Below are 15,289 nucleotides of genomic sequence, written 5' to 3'. Positions count from 1 at the left end.
GATGCCCGTATGTTGTAGTTAGTGACAACAAATTATCACGTGCAAGGTCGTGTTGTATTTTATGACGAATACACAATTTAATGTGACGTTTTGTACAAAAACCGGTGTTTCAATACAAAATGACCGACTAAATATAAACAGTATGTTGATTTCCATTAAACACTTTAAAATGGATCAAGTGTACACAACGTGTTGTTTTGGTTTACTCTGTGTCAGCTACAGTAATTCAGCTATTGATTGATAGTTATTTTACATGATATATGATTTTGATACTTGCATATGAAAGGTGTTATCTTTCTAACGGTGTTCAATAGAATTTCTGCTCTGCAAATATATCCTAAGGTATGTTTTGAAATTAACTCATTAATATGAAAAAGGCAAAGCCTCAAAGTTAGTTCGATTTTCTTTTACCGTAAAATAGTTTAAAATAATCGTCCATTTTTATTTTACATTTTCTGTTTCAAATTGTCATTCGGTATTTTATACACTGCTTCCGTTTATTCTGGTTCCTCCTTTCTATTATGGTTCCCATGTAAGTGGTGACCCATATAAGTGCGCAGGACACCAGTCTATGCTTCCGTTTTCAATCAGAGTACATCGGCTTTTATCGTTATCTTGTAATTCGAAAAGTTGCGATGTGTCAATTCGGTACTTCGGACGAAAGTTTTCAAAACCATCACAGGTCCTCGCGTTACCATAAAGCTCCCTGTGCTCGCTATAAGATTGATAGTATGCAAAATATGCCTAGATTGTCAGACAATTGCTTAGTCCTATAACATAAGACGTTTCCGTTAGTACTACGTACACCGTGTACGTAGTGCTAACGGAAATGTCTTGTGTTATAGCGAGCTCGACGAGCTGGACCAATGGGCCTGCTCGCAAAGCAAGCTTTACGGTAACGCGAGTACCTGCTAAGTTATGGTTTTGAAAACTTTCGTCCGAAGTACCAAATTGGACACATCGCAACTTTTCGAATTACTTTTCGAATTACAAGATAACGATAAAAGCCGATGTACTGTGATTGAAAATGGAAGCGTAGACTGGTGTCCTGCCCACTTATATAGGAACCATAATAGAAAGGGGGAACCAGAATAAACGGAAGCAGTGTATAAAATACCGAATGACAATTTTAAAACGGAAAATGTAAAATAAAAATGAACGATTATTTTAAACTATCTTACGGTAAAAGAAAATCGAGCTCGCTTTGAGGCTTTGCCTTTTTCATATTAGGACTAACAATTGCTCAGTGACCATTGCACAGTGATTGGTTTTAGATGAAAGAAACTTCAAAGTAATAATATTGTACAAATATCTCATATGAATCATGAATTTGGAAGGATATTTCAATCAAAATATATCCCTTGCATTTTGATAGTTCTTTGTTTGAATATTTTACAAGTCATTATACAATCAATAGTCATGTTGTCCAAAGTAGACAAATTAGGGTAGTTAAGGTAAATTAGATAAGTATTACTTCACACAAGTCATACATACTCTGTAAAACTTAAGAATACATTTTGGCCTCTGCATTTATGAAGCGCACAAAACATAGCAATCTCTAACATCTCCAACATGGTTTTTGTGAAAAAAAATTAAATTGTATGACGCAACTTACAATACTAATCAATGACTCTTTTGTATCAGTCAACACCAAGAAACATAATGTCCTCGTAGACTTTAGTAAAGCTTTTGATAAGCTGAGCCATGGAAAACTTCTTTCGAAAACATTAAAGGTCAAACACTTAAATGGGTCAAACTTTTTTTAGAATGATAGGCTCCAGTCTGTTGTATTAGATGGATCCTCCTCTGCAGCCAGGGGTTGGTGATGGAACCCCTCCTCCTTGAATGTGTAAATGACCTCCCACAGGGCGTCCAAACAAAAGGTTCATCTATTTGCTGATGATACTACTATAAACCTAAGCTCTAACATCAGGTCAGCAATTGGAAACCCTTCAAAACCTTTCTGAAAAACTTTATTTACCTAGACAAGTGAGAGTTGGATTAGGACACAGAGTTCAGCCCATCCAAATGTTGTTTAATCCACATCACAAGAAGGAAACATCCTATACTTACTATATTTTTCCTGGAACTATGTGAGTAAAAACCTCTGGGTGAATATAACAAATGATCTCTCATGGGACGAACACATAAATAGGTCAACCAGAAAGGCAAACAAAACCCTTGGCTTCTTACACCTTGAATATTATGGAGGGCGTTCGTTGCCAAAATTCCAGACATGTAAAGTGTTCCTTTTTAAAATGACTTTTGAAAATGCGAACTTGTATGCCTACCATTTTTATTGTAAAATATGATAAACAAGATCAACAAGGAAAGGCGGCGTTCAATGAACCTCTTAATACAATCTTTTATTTGAAGGTTACCGCCTTTATATAACAAGTTTACATATATATCGTAACAACTGACCTAACATCTAAAACGACAACAAATTTACAAGTTCTACAAATCTTCCATTGCATGCAATACATATGCATGTTTGCACACTGATAGATATAAAATATAAAAATGAAACGTAAAACTCGAATACGGAAAATAGAGTTTAAGAAAACGTGTTACCAGTTGTAGAACTACAAGAGTACGTTAACACAGTAACATGTTTAAAATGACAAAAGTAGATTCACAAAGTTAAGCGATTTTAAGTCGAGCATAACGCCCCGCCCCTCTCGTACTATTTACGAACTTCTATTGCGGACAGGTATAAAACGGCGCCTCTCCAATATTTTTAAATAAAACTGAAGGACAACATACGGCATTTTTCACAAAATATATATGTTACATTTATTACAAAAGTTTTGTCAGTAGCAACATCACTTGAAAATTGCTGATTTTACCATTTATGATGAAGATAACTTATGCATTAACTTATTTTTAACATCGTGTTTTTATCAGTTACAAATTATTTATCATTTTAGTGATTAGCCTGTCTGTGCTCTGCCTAGTGCCCTGTCCTGTGTTTTGTTTTGGGTCAGCCTTGGCTTCTTGCCACTTGTTCTTGTTGCTGGGTCATGTGGGGTTGCGTTCATTGAGCGCCGCCTTTCCTTGTTGATCTTGATTATCATATATTCCTGAGAAACATCGGCGATTGGAAACAATGACCAACTTCAAGGGATTAATTTTTTTAATAATGTAAAAAACCACCCAATATTCTTATTGGTATCATTGAAAAATGTATTAGCACATATTTCATTTTCAACAAAAACTATGCAAGAACTATGCAAGTATATTTTAAAGCGGCCACCGAGATTTCCTTTCCGAAATCAAGAAAATACTTATCCTTAGCACATATGTACATTCTTTAATAAGGTATTTTCAGTATGAATAAAAACTTTTTGCACTTGTTTCATTATCCCTCATGTACAGACTCAATCAAACCGAGTCTGCAATTCTTATGTAATTTTGTAGTGATTAATGCTTCCGAGGGATCACTTTGTTTCCAGATTTTTATACTTCACAACAGCAGGTTTCAAGTGCCGTGAGGCAGCTGTAGAAAGTTGCCCCGTACTTCACTTCAGTGTTGTTATATTTTTCTGGTCTTCCGGGATCATTGATGCCAGCGCTATTAAGTGTTGAGAATTGAGTACCGTTCAAGCCGGTGCTAGGGGGCGTGAGACATGTTGCACTTGTTCATTATCCCTCATGTGCAGACTCAATCAAACCGAATCTGCAATTCTTATGTAATTTTGTTGTGATTAATGCTTCCGAGGGATCACCTTGTTTCCAGACTTTTAATATACTTGTTCAAAACTTATGGTCTTTGTTGTATCGTTGTAACTATATAATAAAGTCAAGTATAATAAGAAAGTCCGATATACATATATATACAGTTTATTTACAAGACTAGTAATATAAAGATATGATCAAGCGATCTTACTACAAGTGTAGCTGGTCAACGACTGACGGATAATTCCAGCCAGGTTACATGTATAGACTAGCTATATAGTCTATTTCAAGATAACAGTATGGTATACATACTACATCTCCCTTCTTTAAGTATTAAAAAAAATAATATTCTTTTATTATCAGAAATCAATTCATAATTGTAATAAGATGTAAAACAAGTAGCACTTTTTCATTCAGAAAATTAAATATAGATGAAACATTGTATGTTAAGAAATGAATGAAATCTATAAAAATTTATTGTACATATCAAAATAATAATTTGTTTTGATTAGAGTACAACAAGTGGTGTGAAAGGTAAAATGATATGTTTATGATGTTTATTTCACCCACTGACTACTTGAAAATAGCGCTGATTGCTTTTCACCACTCTCCCTGACCCCGTGTTATATAAATGGGCTTCAGTATTGCGGTTAAAATCTGATCTTGATTGTTTACACATGTTTGCTCTTTACTTATTACAGGATCAGCAAAAAAATATTGAGTTGCATAGGGTCAAAGTGTGAGAAAATTTTCCTCTGTTTTCAAAAAGATGTTGCCTGTTTACGACGATATACAGTTCCATCTTGCGTAACAAAACGGAATATGACCTTTTTCATCATGTTTATTGATGATTTGGCCGGTTCCCAAATTTTTCCTGAACGAATTCTCACGGAGTCATTTACATAAAGGGGGCATAGGGGCTTGCGCGTTTTTGTCGTGATTTTTCTTTTGCGTAAATCTTTGACCTATCATTATTTTTTATGACGAGTGAAGAAGATATGGTTTTTAGGTGTAAACAGTTTGGGAGTGATTGGGGGAGAATTGACTTAGTTTCTACGACCCATAAGTAACTGCGCTGGTGTAAAACCACAGTCGAGGGGGGTATTTCTGTATTCAAGCAAAAGCTGTATAACGGGTTGTGACCACTTTTCTTTTGCTTTAGTAAGTAACCTTTTAGCAATTGAAACAGCTTTCTCTGCCATACACATTTGATCTTGGAAAATATGGAGAAGATGTTTTTATGCTCAAATTTCACTCGCGCGTGAAATCTTCAAATTCTTTGCGAGGAAAATTGAGGTCCATTGTCACTGATTAATACATCGCATATACCATAACGCGACATATGTACTCTCAGTTTTTGGGATAACTGTGCCTGACCTTGTATCAGGTAATAAAATCTATTTCAAAAAATCGACTGTAATAATCGATTTGTGACTAGATATTGCTTTCCATCAAAACTGGAAAATATCAGTCCCTATTTTTTTCAAAGGGTCGGCTTGGAAATTCATGCGTGAGCAACGGCTCTTTCGCATTTGAATCTCTATGTTTTAAGCAAGATAGGACATTTTTAAAACATAATCTGTGATTTGTTTTGCCATTCCTGGCCAAAAACATGTTTATCTTTCGCGCGTTCAATAGTTTTTGGTAACGCCTAAATGACCTGTGTGAACCTGCGTCAGCATTTCCTGGCGAAGGTTATGTGGTATTATGACCTTTTGACCACGAAATATCAAGGAATCTTCCACTGATAATTCGTCCCGGTGATTCCAGAATTCGGTTATTTCTGGGATGCACTGTTGACCTCATTTCAGGCCAGCCTGCAGTATAGTTTGTTTCAATATCTGCATGAATTTGTCTTGCGTAATAGCTTGGCCTAATGATATCTAAAACGTCTATCAGTAACGAACAACTGTTTCGTAATTGAATGTACATGCAAGATCGAGACCTTCAATCAATGTAGGCATTGTTTCAGGTAGTGAATGTCGCGATAAAAAATCGCTGACAGGTATATTCTTACCGCTAACATGCTCTACAGTTACTTTGTACTTTTGTAACTGCAGCAGGCATTCTCTGAAGTCTAGGAGGGGCCGCCGAAAGGGGTTTTTTCATAATTGACTCGATCGGTTTCATGATCGCTTTTAACAATTATTGGTCTTCCATATGTAAATTGATGGAATCGCTTACAGCCAAAGACAATGGCTAACATTTCTTTCTCAATTTGCGCATACATTTTTTTCAGTATTAGTGAAACTTTTTGATGCGTATGCAATTGGTCTGCCTCCTTTGCATGAGACAACAACCAGTTCCATTCTGGCTCGAGTCGCACTCAAGGACAAGTTTGTTTTTCTGGGTCGAAGTAACCAAGAACTGGGGCATTCGTTATGATATTTTTGACCTCCTGAAATGCTTGAGTGTGGGAATTTTCCCATGTGAAATCTCAACATCCTTTTGCATGAGGCTACGCAGAGGGGGAAGTGATGCTCAGCCAAGTTTGGCGCGAATTTTGCCATATAATTGACCATCCCTAGAAACGTTTCCAGCTTTGCACGTGTGTTTGGGATTTCAAGCCTCGTGATGGGCTTCGATTTTGCTAGGGTCGGGCTTTAAGCCTTGGGCTGATATAATGTGTCCGAAAAATTGAACTTCAGGCACACCAATGATGCATTTATCAGGGTTAAACCTAATTCCTACCTCCCGTGCGCGATCAAGGGTATTACGCAAGTTTGCGTTATGCTCATCTTTTGTGCGACCACAAATAAGTATGTCGTCAACAATAGCATGTACGCCTGGTAGACCTTGAAATATTTCGTACACCTTTTGTTGAAAAATGTCACCTGATGAAGATATGCCAAATGGCAGCCTTAAATAGCGATATCTGCCAAATGGCGTCGAGAAAGTTGTCAACATTGACGATTCTTTCTTCTAATTCTACACTCCAATATGCATGAGTGATGTCGAGTATACTGAAGTGTGACGCACCTGTGAGATTAGCCGTCACATCTTTCCAGTGTAGGCATCGGATAATGGGGCCTGCAGATTGCGTCATTTAACGCTTTCGGATCTATACATATTCTAAGTTGGCCAGTTTTTGGTTTTTCAACAACCACGATAGAGTTTACCCAGTCTGTGGGTTCTGTAACCTTGACAATTATTTTATCACTTTCCATACGTGAAAGTTCTTGTCTTAGCCTGTTTTTCAGTGCTCTGGTACTTTGCGAGGGGGTTAACTGTAGGAACTGCAGTTTCTTTTACATGTAATTTACATTTTTACCGGGAAGCTTACCAATACCTTTGAATAAGTCCCCATAGTCAGACATAACTATTTGTTTGGTCATGAAGCTCAATATTATATACTGGCGATTTATCTACTGAGTAGGTAAGGTTTAATAAACCTAGGTCGAGGCTTGACTTTAAAACCTATAAGAGATGGGGCGGAAGTGTCTACTACATAGAAAGTTGTATTGATTTTGGTTTTTCTATAGGTGCACTGCAACGTGACCTTTCCCTGAACTTTAATGAGATCCCCTGAATATGAAGTAAGTTTACTGTCCGGGGGTTCAAGTGGGAAATTCAGTCTAAGCTGATTATAGATTTGGCGCGAGATTATGTTTACTGCGCTTCCGGTATCAATTTTGAATGTTAAGCGCAGCTTTTCTGGGCCGATTTGGAGGGAAACAAAAAGCACGGTCTGGAGTTTTGTGTGGTGAAAAATGAAGCGCTTACCGTATCAATGAAGTATTGTGATCTCTCCTCAAAATGATTATCACATGGTCCCACAGCACTTAAACCATTAAAATAACTTTGTTCAATGTCATGCACTCTAGTTTTAGCGCGACACATTTTTCTTGAAATGATTCAATTTTTTACACTTTAAGCAAGTTTTTCCATATGCGGGACAAACAGTTCTGTCTCTTAATTCATGTTTTTGTCCACAATTTCCACATTGCTTCATATGTAGAGGTGTGTATTCTCTCCGTTGGTGTGTAGGCGGATCGGGGCGTCTTCTTCGTACTGCGTCTACGGTATTACCGGTGTGATATTGTGATTGCCTGTCACCGATGCTCATTGTCGCCATTTGCTGTTGACAGTATTCGAAATTCTGAGAAATTTGAACGGCTTTAGTTAGAGTTAGTTTTTCTCCCTCATTTATTAATTTCTCACGAATTCTTGAATTGTTCGTGCCAAAAACAATGCGGTCACGAATTAACTCGTCTTCCATGCCGCCGTATCTGCAGTCTTTAGCACGGAGCCTTAGACGTGTTACGAATTTGTCGATCGAGTCTGATCCTTGTGTTTCATTATTGAAACGATACCTGGCAAATACAGGATTAAGCGTTGGTTGTACGTGTTCTTTGAATTTTTCATACTGGATGTTTAACTTCTTTTTGTCGTCTGCTGATAAGTTCCAAGCTTGTTGGATGTCTCTCCCTTTCTCATCTACCCATATTAGGAGATACGCAATTTTTCTTCTTCTTCTTTTCCTTTCAACGGTCCGTTGAAAATTAATTCTACATGCCTGTGGAATCTTTCCCATGTTTCAGGCAGATTTGAACTATCCCAGTCCATTCTGGGCGGTGTAATTCCAGACATGTCCATGTCTATTAAATATCCACTTTAAATACACGTTGTTAAATAATACAGTAGTTATTAAATCCACAAAATTTCTGACACCATGTTGTATCGTTGTAACTATATAATAAAGTCAAGTATAATAAGAAAGTCCGATATACATATATATACAGTTTATTTACAAGACTAGTAATATAAAGATATGATCAAGCGATCTTACTACAAGTGTAGCTGGTCAACGACTGACGGATAATTCCAGCCAGGTTACATGTATAGACTAGCTATATAGTCTATTTCAAGATAACAGTATGGTATACATACTACAGTCTTAACTTCATTCAATATTTATTTTCCTTTTTGAATAAAGTATCTAAAGGAAGCGACGTTATTTTTTTCCGAATATATGAGTGTGGATTTAAGAGGAAAAAAAAACAACGATAAGTTAGAAACAAAATTTTTAATACTTCTACGTAATTATTTTTCATTTTTAAGGCATCACTAGAAAGTTCATTAAGGATTCTTAAGCACTATTAAGTGTTGAGAATTGAGTACCGCTCGATCCGGTGCTAGGGGGCGTGAGGGATGTTGCACTTACTCATTATCTCTCATGTACAGACTCAATCAAACCGAGTCTGCAATTCTTATGTAATTTTGTTGTGATTAATGCTTCCGAGGGATCACTTTGTTTCCAGAATTTTTTACTTGAGTCTAAAATTATCAACGCCGCCTTTCTTTGATGATCTTGTTTATCATATTCTAAAATTATCAAAATTGACCAAGAAATAAAAAAAGTAAGTAGGGGGCGCCATGTTTCTCTTACTGAATTTCAGAGTGTGTTTTGTTTTTTTTACTTGGGGATCATATGCCGTTTTTCATGGTATGGCACTTACGTGTCACATTGAAGGTTCCATGATAATAACCATATTAACACATCTGCGCATGTTTCAAAATTGTACCAGTTCATGTTGAATTTTGCTTAAGCCGGTGCTAGGGGGCGTGGACGATCACTTGCTCTTTCCATTACCGTCCATGAACAGGCTCAATCAAACCGGCCTGCAACATTCTCAATTTTGTCGTTTTGAGCGTTCTTTAGGGATTCTTATTTTCTCTATTTTACAGAAAATAATAACATGATAAACTTTTTAACGAAAAGTTAATTCATTTTGATTTAATTCCTTTTTATTTTGAGGCATTATATAATTATATATCATAAATCGTATTAATCACACTTTTATTTCAATCCAAAATTATCAAAATATATTACGAAATGAAAAAAAAGTTTGGAGGGAACGCCGTGTTTTTCTTACCAATTCGAGAGTGTTATTTTCAGACAAAAAAAAACAACAAAAAAATCAATACATCTATTTAATTCATTTTTATTTCCGAGGCACTCATAGAAAGCTTATGGAGTAATCTTTCATTTGATACAAATTATATTGGACTTTTTATAGAAATAAAAAAAAAGTTAGAATGGACGCCGTGTTTTCCTTACCTTTATTGAGAAATAGGAGAGAGGCGACGGGTATTATACCTGTCCGTACATTTCCTTGATAGAAGATCGTAAGTACTCAGAGAGGGGCGGGCGTCATGCATGACTTAAAATCGTTTAACTTTGTGAATCTACTTTTGTCATTTTAAACATGTATCTGTGTAAATGTACTGTTGTAGTTCTACGACTGGAAACACGTTTTATTAAATTATATTTTCTGCATTCGAGTTTTACATTTCATTTGTGTTTTTCAGGTACATATATATATCTACAAGTGTGTAAACATGCTTATGTATTATATGCAATGGTAGATACGAACTTGTAAATGTGTGTTAGGTCAGTTGTTAAGATTTATTATACATGTAAACTTGTTATTTAAAAGCGGGTGCCTTCAATTAAAAGATTGGATTAAGAGGCATATCATTTGCTGTGCACGAATGCAATCAAAAATGCTAGACATACATGTTCGCATTTTCAAAAGTAGTTTTCAAAAGGAACACATTACATGTCTGGAATTTTGGCAACGATCGCCCTCCATAGAATATAAAGGTAAGATCAGAATCCTGTAAGGTCACAGCATGTAAGCCCTTGTTAAACCACAACTAGAATATGGATCTAAAGTCCCTCCACAGTCTAATTCAAATTGATCAGATAGAATCTGTCAAAAGAAGATCTGCGTCAGTGATTTTTCACCTTTCATAACAGCGGTATATTAACAGAGGCCTATAAACGGTCTCTTCCCAATGAAATTTTTTTTTAATTGTGCAGTTTTTCCAAAAATTTGAACTTACACCAGCTTTTTTACTTCCCGAATGACTTTGACCTTAAATTGAGCCGAACTATTGAAATTTGCTTAAATTGTGATAACTGAATTATTTCAATATGACCTTGACCTTTATTTGACCCGGACTATCAAGGTCAAATTATTGAAATTTGCTTAGACTGTCAGAACTGTTACTTATTAACAAATTTGATTTATTCTTAGACAAAGGAACACATATGTAAAAAACCGATATGTTGAATTATTTCAAACTATTAAAATTTTGTTTAATTATCATATTTTTAACCAGGTTTTCCGAAGGAAAAAACTGGTTATTAGATTGAGGTATGTCGGCGGGCGGGCGGGCGGGCGGGCGGATGGGCGGACGGGCGGGCGGGCGGGCGTAAACAATTTCTTCTGTGCGCAACTCCTCCTACATTTCTCAACGGATTTTGACCAAACTTTCACAGAAGCTTTGTCATCAAGTGCCCTGGCGCATATTGTCTGGGTTTTGCGATTAGATAATATTTGACCTAATTATGGCCCTTTGTTTTTTTTCCTTATATAAAATATATAGTGAACAATTTCTTTTGTGCGCAACTCCTCCTACATTTCTCAACGAATTTTGACCAAACTTTCACAGAAGCTTTGTCATCAAGTGCCCTGACACATATTGCCAGCGTTTTGCAATTGGTATATATTTGACCTAATTATGGCCCTTTTTTTTTTCCTTATACAGAATATATAGTGAACAATTTCTTCTGTGCGCAACTCCTCCTACATTTCTCAACGGATTTTGACCAAACTTTCGCAGAAGCTTTGTCATCAAGTGCCCTGACACATATTGCCAGGGTTTTGCAATTGGTATATATTTGACCTAATTATGGCCCTTTGTTTTTTTTCCTTATATAGAATATATAGTGAACAATTTCTTCTGTGCGCAACTCCTCCTACATTTCTCAACAGATTTTGACCAAACTTTCTTAGAAGCTTTGTTATCAAGTGCCTGGCACATATTGCCGGGGTTTTGTGATTGGATAATATTTGACCGAATTATGGCCCTTTGTATATTTTTTCCTTATACAGAATAAATAGTGAACAATTTCTACAGTGTGCAACTTCAAAAATTAAGCAAAAATAAAGTACTGTTTACCTTTCTAAAACATTTGGGGAAAAAAGGCGAATAGACAAAATAAAATTTCTCAATCATTTTTGTTTGAGGAATATTAAAAAAGCCATAATTCCTCCTAAAAATTCAATTAAAAAAATGCCCCTTCATGACAAAGCTTCTGTGAAATATTTTGCTGAAAACCTGGTTGCATCGCATTGCGATGTTCCTTGTTGTTATTCTTTTACAGATTTGATTGATACTTTGGCAAAAGTAGACAAATTGATAACAATTCCCCCACTGATGATACGCCCCATAACGACTCAACCCACTTTAGTGACAATTAGCCTCAGCTTACTGACAATTCATCCCATATCAAAATAATAATTTAAAACATACATAAATAAATAATTAATTTTAAGAAATTTTAAGAGATTAAATGTATGTTTTGGTATCTTTGTTAATTAAATGTTTTATGTATCTATCTAACGGAACAGAAATTGATTTTTATAACTGTTGGGTAATCAATATTAAAATGATAACGATCTCCCCCCCTCCCAGTGTTAGGTGAAGATTTGCCCAACTTCAATAATCATCATGGCACCATTGTTCTTCAAGAATGATATGGTTAGATATGATTAAAATCTTTGTTTTTGCTGAAAAAGATTATCATCATACATAAATAAATAATTAATTTTAAGAAATAATTAGATTAAATGTATGTTTTGGTATCTTTGTTAATTAAATGTTTTATGTATCTATCTAACGGAACAGAAATGGTATGCATTGAAAATACTTCATCTTATTTAGGTTCATGCATTGAATTATTTTATAAATGTGCATTTCTTGTTTTAGAAAAACAACATAATAGCATAGATATGATTACTAGGAAAAAAATATTGACAAAATGAATAATCATCTGCTATAAGTGAATAAATGTATAACAAAAATGAATAATCATCTGCTATAAGTGGTGAATAAATGTATAAATACACAATTAATTTCTATACAAATATCTCTTCCTAACCACTTCATAGATTCTGACCAAATTACTCAGCCAAAAGCTAAATAAAGAGTTTAAACAAGTTTATCATCAATTGTATCAAAGAATGCTATATATGGCCCAGTCCAAAAAAAAAGAAAGAAAAAAAGAAGAAAAAAAAGAAACTACTGTAGTTTAAAGTCAGCTTTAGTTCATGAATTACTGTCTATAATCATACTATAAAACTTATATTTATGTTTATTCACAGTAAACAATTATACTCTGAAAAAAGCACTGACTGTGCAGTTAATTGTTTTACATTATGACAATATTATGACAGTAGTATAAGGTTTGAGATGGTCTGATTATTTTGTTATAAAGTGAGATATAGAGATAACAATGGTGATTGATAGGTGTTGACTTCTTTCTGTCAACTCAGGCTCATCAATAACACTAAATACAAACTTGTTTAACTTCTATCTCCTGCTCATATTTTATTTTATAAAACTAAAATAAAAAAGTGTTGTCTTTTGTAGCAAAATTTTTCATTAAGAAAAACTTCAATATATTGCTACAATAAATTGTATTAATTTTTTGTTGCTGTGTTTTTTTTTTAAATATAACAAATTATTGTCTCTCAATATGATTTTTATTTTCATGAGTATATAGAGGATATTCAAGTTTTTTCTATAAATACATGATTTATTTTCATCGAGTGGTATGAAAATAAATATTTCATGAGTGGCAGTAGCCACGAGTGAAATATGGTAATTTTCATGCCACAAGATGAAAATAAATCATGTATTTATAGAAAAAACTTGAATTATCTGTTTATTATATACAATTTTCTCTTTTTTTGCGATAAAATTTGAAAGACTTTCCCTTAAATTTTGTGTACTGGCAGAATTTAAAAGAAAGTAGTCCGGCGAGACACCAGTGAAAATACGGAAAATATGTTTCACTGCAGTGAAAAATAAATTTTTACAGTGAAAATACGGAAAATGAAAATATGCATTTTATTTCATCAATATTTCTCTGTCAATATTTCATTTATAAGTATATAATAAATTGCTTTATTACTTTCAGGAAAAAAAAAATTGTCTAAATATTACATGTCACATACTATGCATATACTTATAAATGATTTAAAAGCAAAAAGACATTAAAATTCATCTATGTAGTTTTAAAGGGAATATATTATTTTATGTAGATATTAAACTACATTATTCAAAATGAAGGTTTTCCATTATAAACATGGAGAAGTACTATAAGTCTTTGCTGTATTTCAAGTTTTTTAAGCAAACCAAAGTCTAAATGTACATCTTCTGAATAGTGAGACTGTAAGCTATCATTTTAAATGATGTATTTTTATTATTATGAAGACAGATTCCTTAAATTAAGCCAAAATATGTTATATTACTGACACATCATTTGATAAAAGATGTACCAATAGTTATAAATGATATGCTTGGGGAATACATAAGCACATATAATTTCTATAATTTTATGTATAGACCAAATTGTTTTATAAACCTTTGTTTTCCAAACAATTTCAAAATTATAATATGATGTTATTTCTTGTATTAGATTTAAAAAACCTTGAAAATGTTCAGTGTTTCCAGTTTGTCATGTAACATCATTAATATCAGTATATGTTCAGTACCAAAGTTTACCATGCTCTCTCCATGTTTTACATTTCAATTTACAACATTACAATTGTCATTATTTTCAAGGTTGATGAAAGCTTTATTGTTTTTGCTTGTCAACAATGTTTTATTACTATATTTACAACAAAGACAAATATTTGCCCCAGCATCTCAAAAAATATGTTAAGATGCCTCTAGGGCAAAATGACAATGTGGTATCCATTGATTGGACCATGTTGGTCATTTCGTGTCAGTTAGTGGGAAGTGATTATTGTTAAATGAGTATATAGAAGTCGTTTTATGTTTAATTGATGGTTAATAAGACATAGTTTAAGACATAGTTTTACGTATTTGTGACGCTATCATCAGTCACTAAGTTAACCAGACATATCTCTTCTATAGTTGGACGTTGAAGGTATAACAAACAAACGTTTTATATCTGTTACTTATGTTATCTGTGATTTTATTTTAGAAAGGAAATACTTGTAATAGAAGTTTTTGCTATAAGTATGTGACAAGGTTTGGTATTTATTTAAAAAATATATTATTTAATTTTTGTTGAAGATTTTGAAATGTGTGTAATTATTGATCATAATGTAATGTTAGTGTTTATGTTATATATTCTATGCTATCAGTTTTATTTTTAATGTATGAAAAGTAGACACATTTATAAAAATGTTTACTGATTTAAAGAGTAGAATTTTCACAATCTATAGATTGAAGTAGTAGTATAATAGGTTTATGGGTAATGACCTTGTTCATGACCTCAAATAAACAGCATTATATTGGATGTTCTAACAGTTCAGTAATCTCTGTGTTTACTTATTGATACTGCTCTTTAATTTCCTTACCACACCATTAAAGATTATCATATGGAGCTTATTTCTTTTCTTTTCATTTATTGTGTAGAACATTATCCTATGTTTGAAAATAGGTGACCTATTTTTAAAGTTTTCAGATTTTTGGTTATGTTTAAAATGAAACTGTCTTCCAAATTGAATTGTTGGCTTTGAATAATAACACTTGTTGAAAAATTTGATAACCACCCATATCTGTG

At 33.9% G+C, this 15,289-nt stretch overlaps 1 protein-coding gene across 4 annotated transcripts in view; it reads left to right on the top strand.

The window, feature by feature from the left end:
* Positions 1 to 58: 58 nt before the first annotated feature.
* LOC132737944 (sodium/hydrogen exchanger 9B2-like) overlaps positions 59 to 15,289 on the top strand; it is a 33,923-nt gene continuing 18,692 nt past the window's right edge. Inside the window, exon 1 of one of the 4 annotated variants that reach the window (XM_060725324.1) lies at positions 59 to 140. The gene's annotated coding sequence lies outside the window, so the exon portion shown is untranslated. The other 3 variants (XM_060725322.1, XM_060725323.1, XM_060725326.1) reach the window with 3 other exon arrangements.

This window comes from Ruditapes philippinarum, unplaced genomic scaffold (assembly GCF_026571515.1).
Source record: "Ruditapes philippinarum isolate M1 unplaced genomic scaffold, ASM2657151v2 ctg3939_1_1_1_1, whole genome shotgun sequence".
NCBI classification, from domain to species: Eukaryota; Metazoa; Mollusca; class Bivalvia; order Venerida; family Veneridae; genus Ruditapes; species Ruditapes philippinarum.
This window is presented reverse-complemented; position numbering and strand designations above follow the sequence as displayed.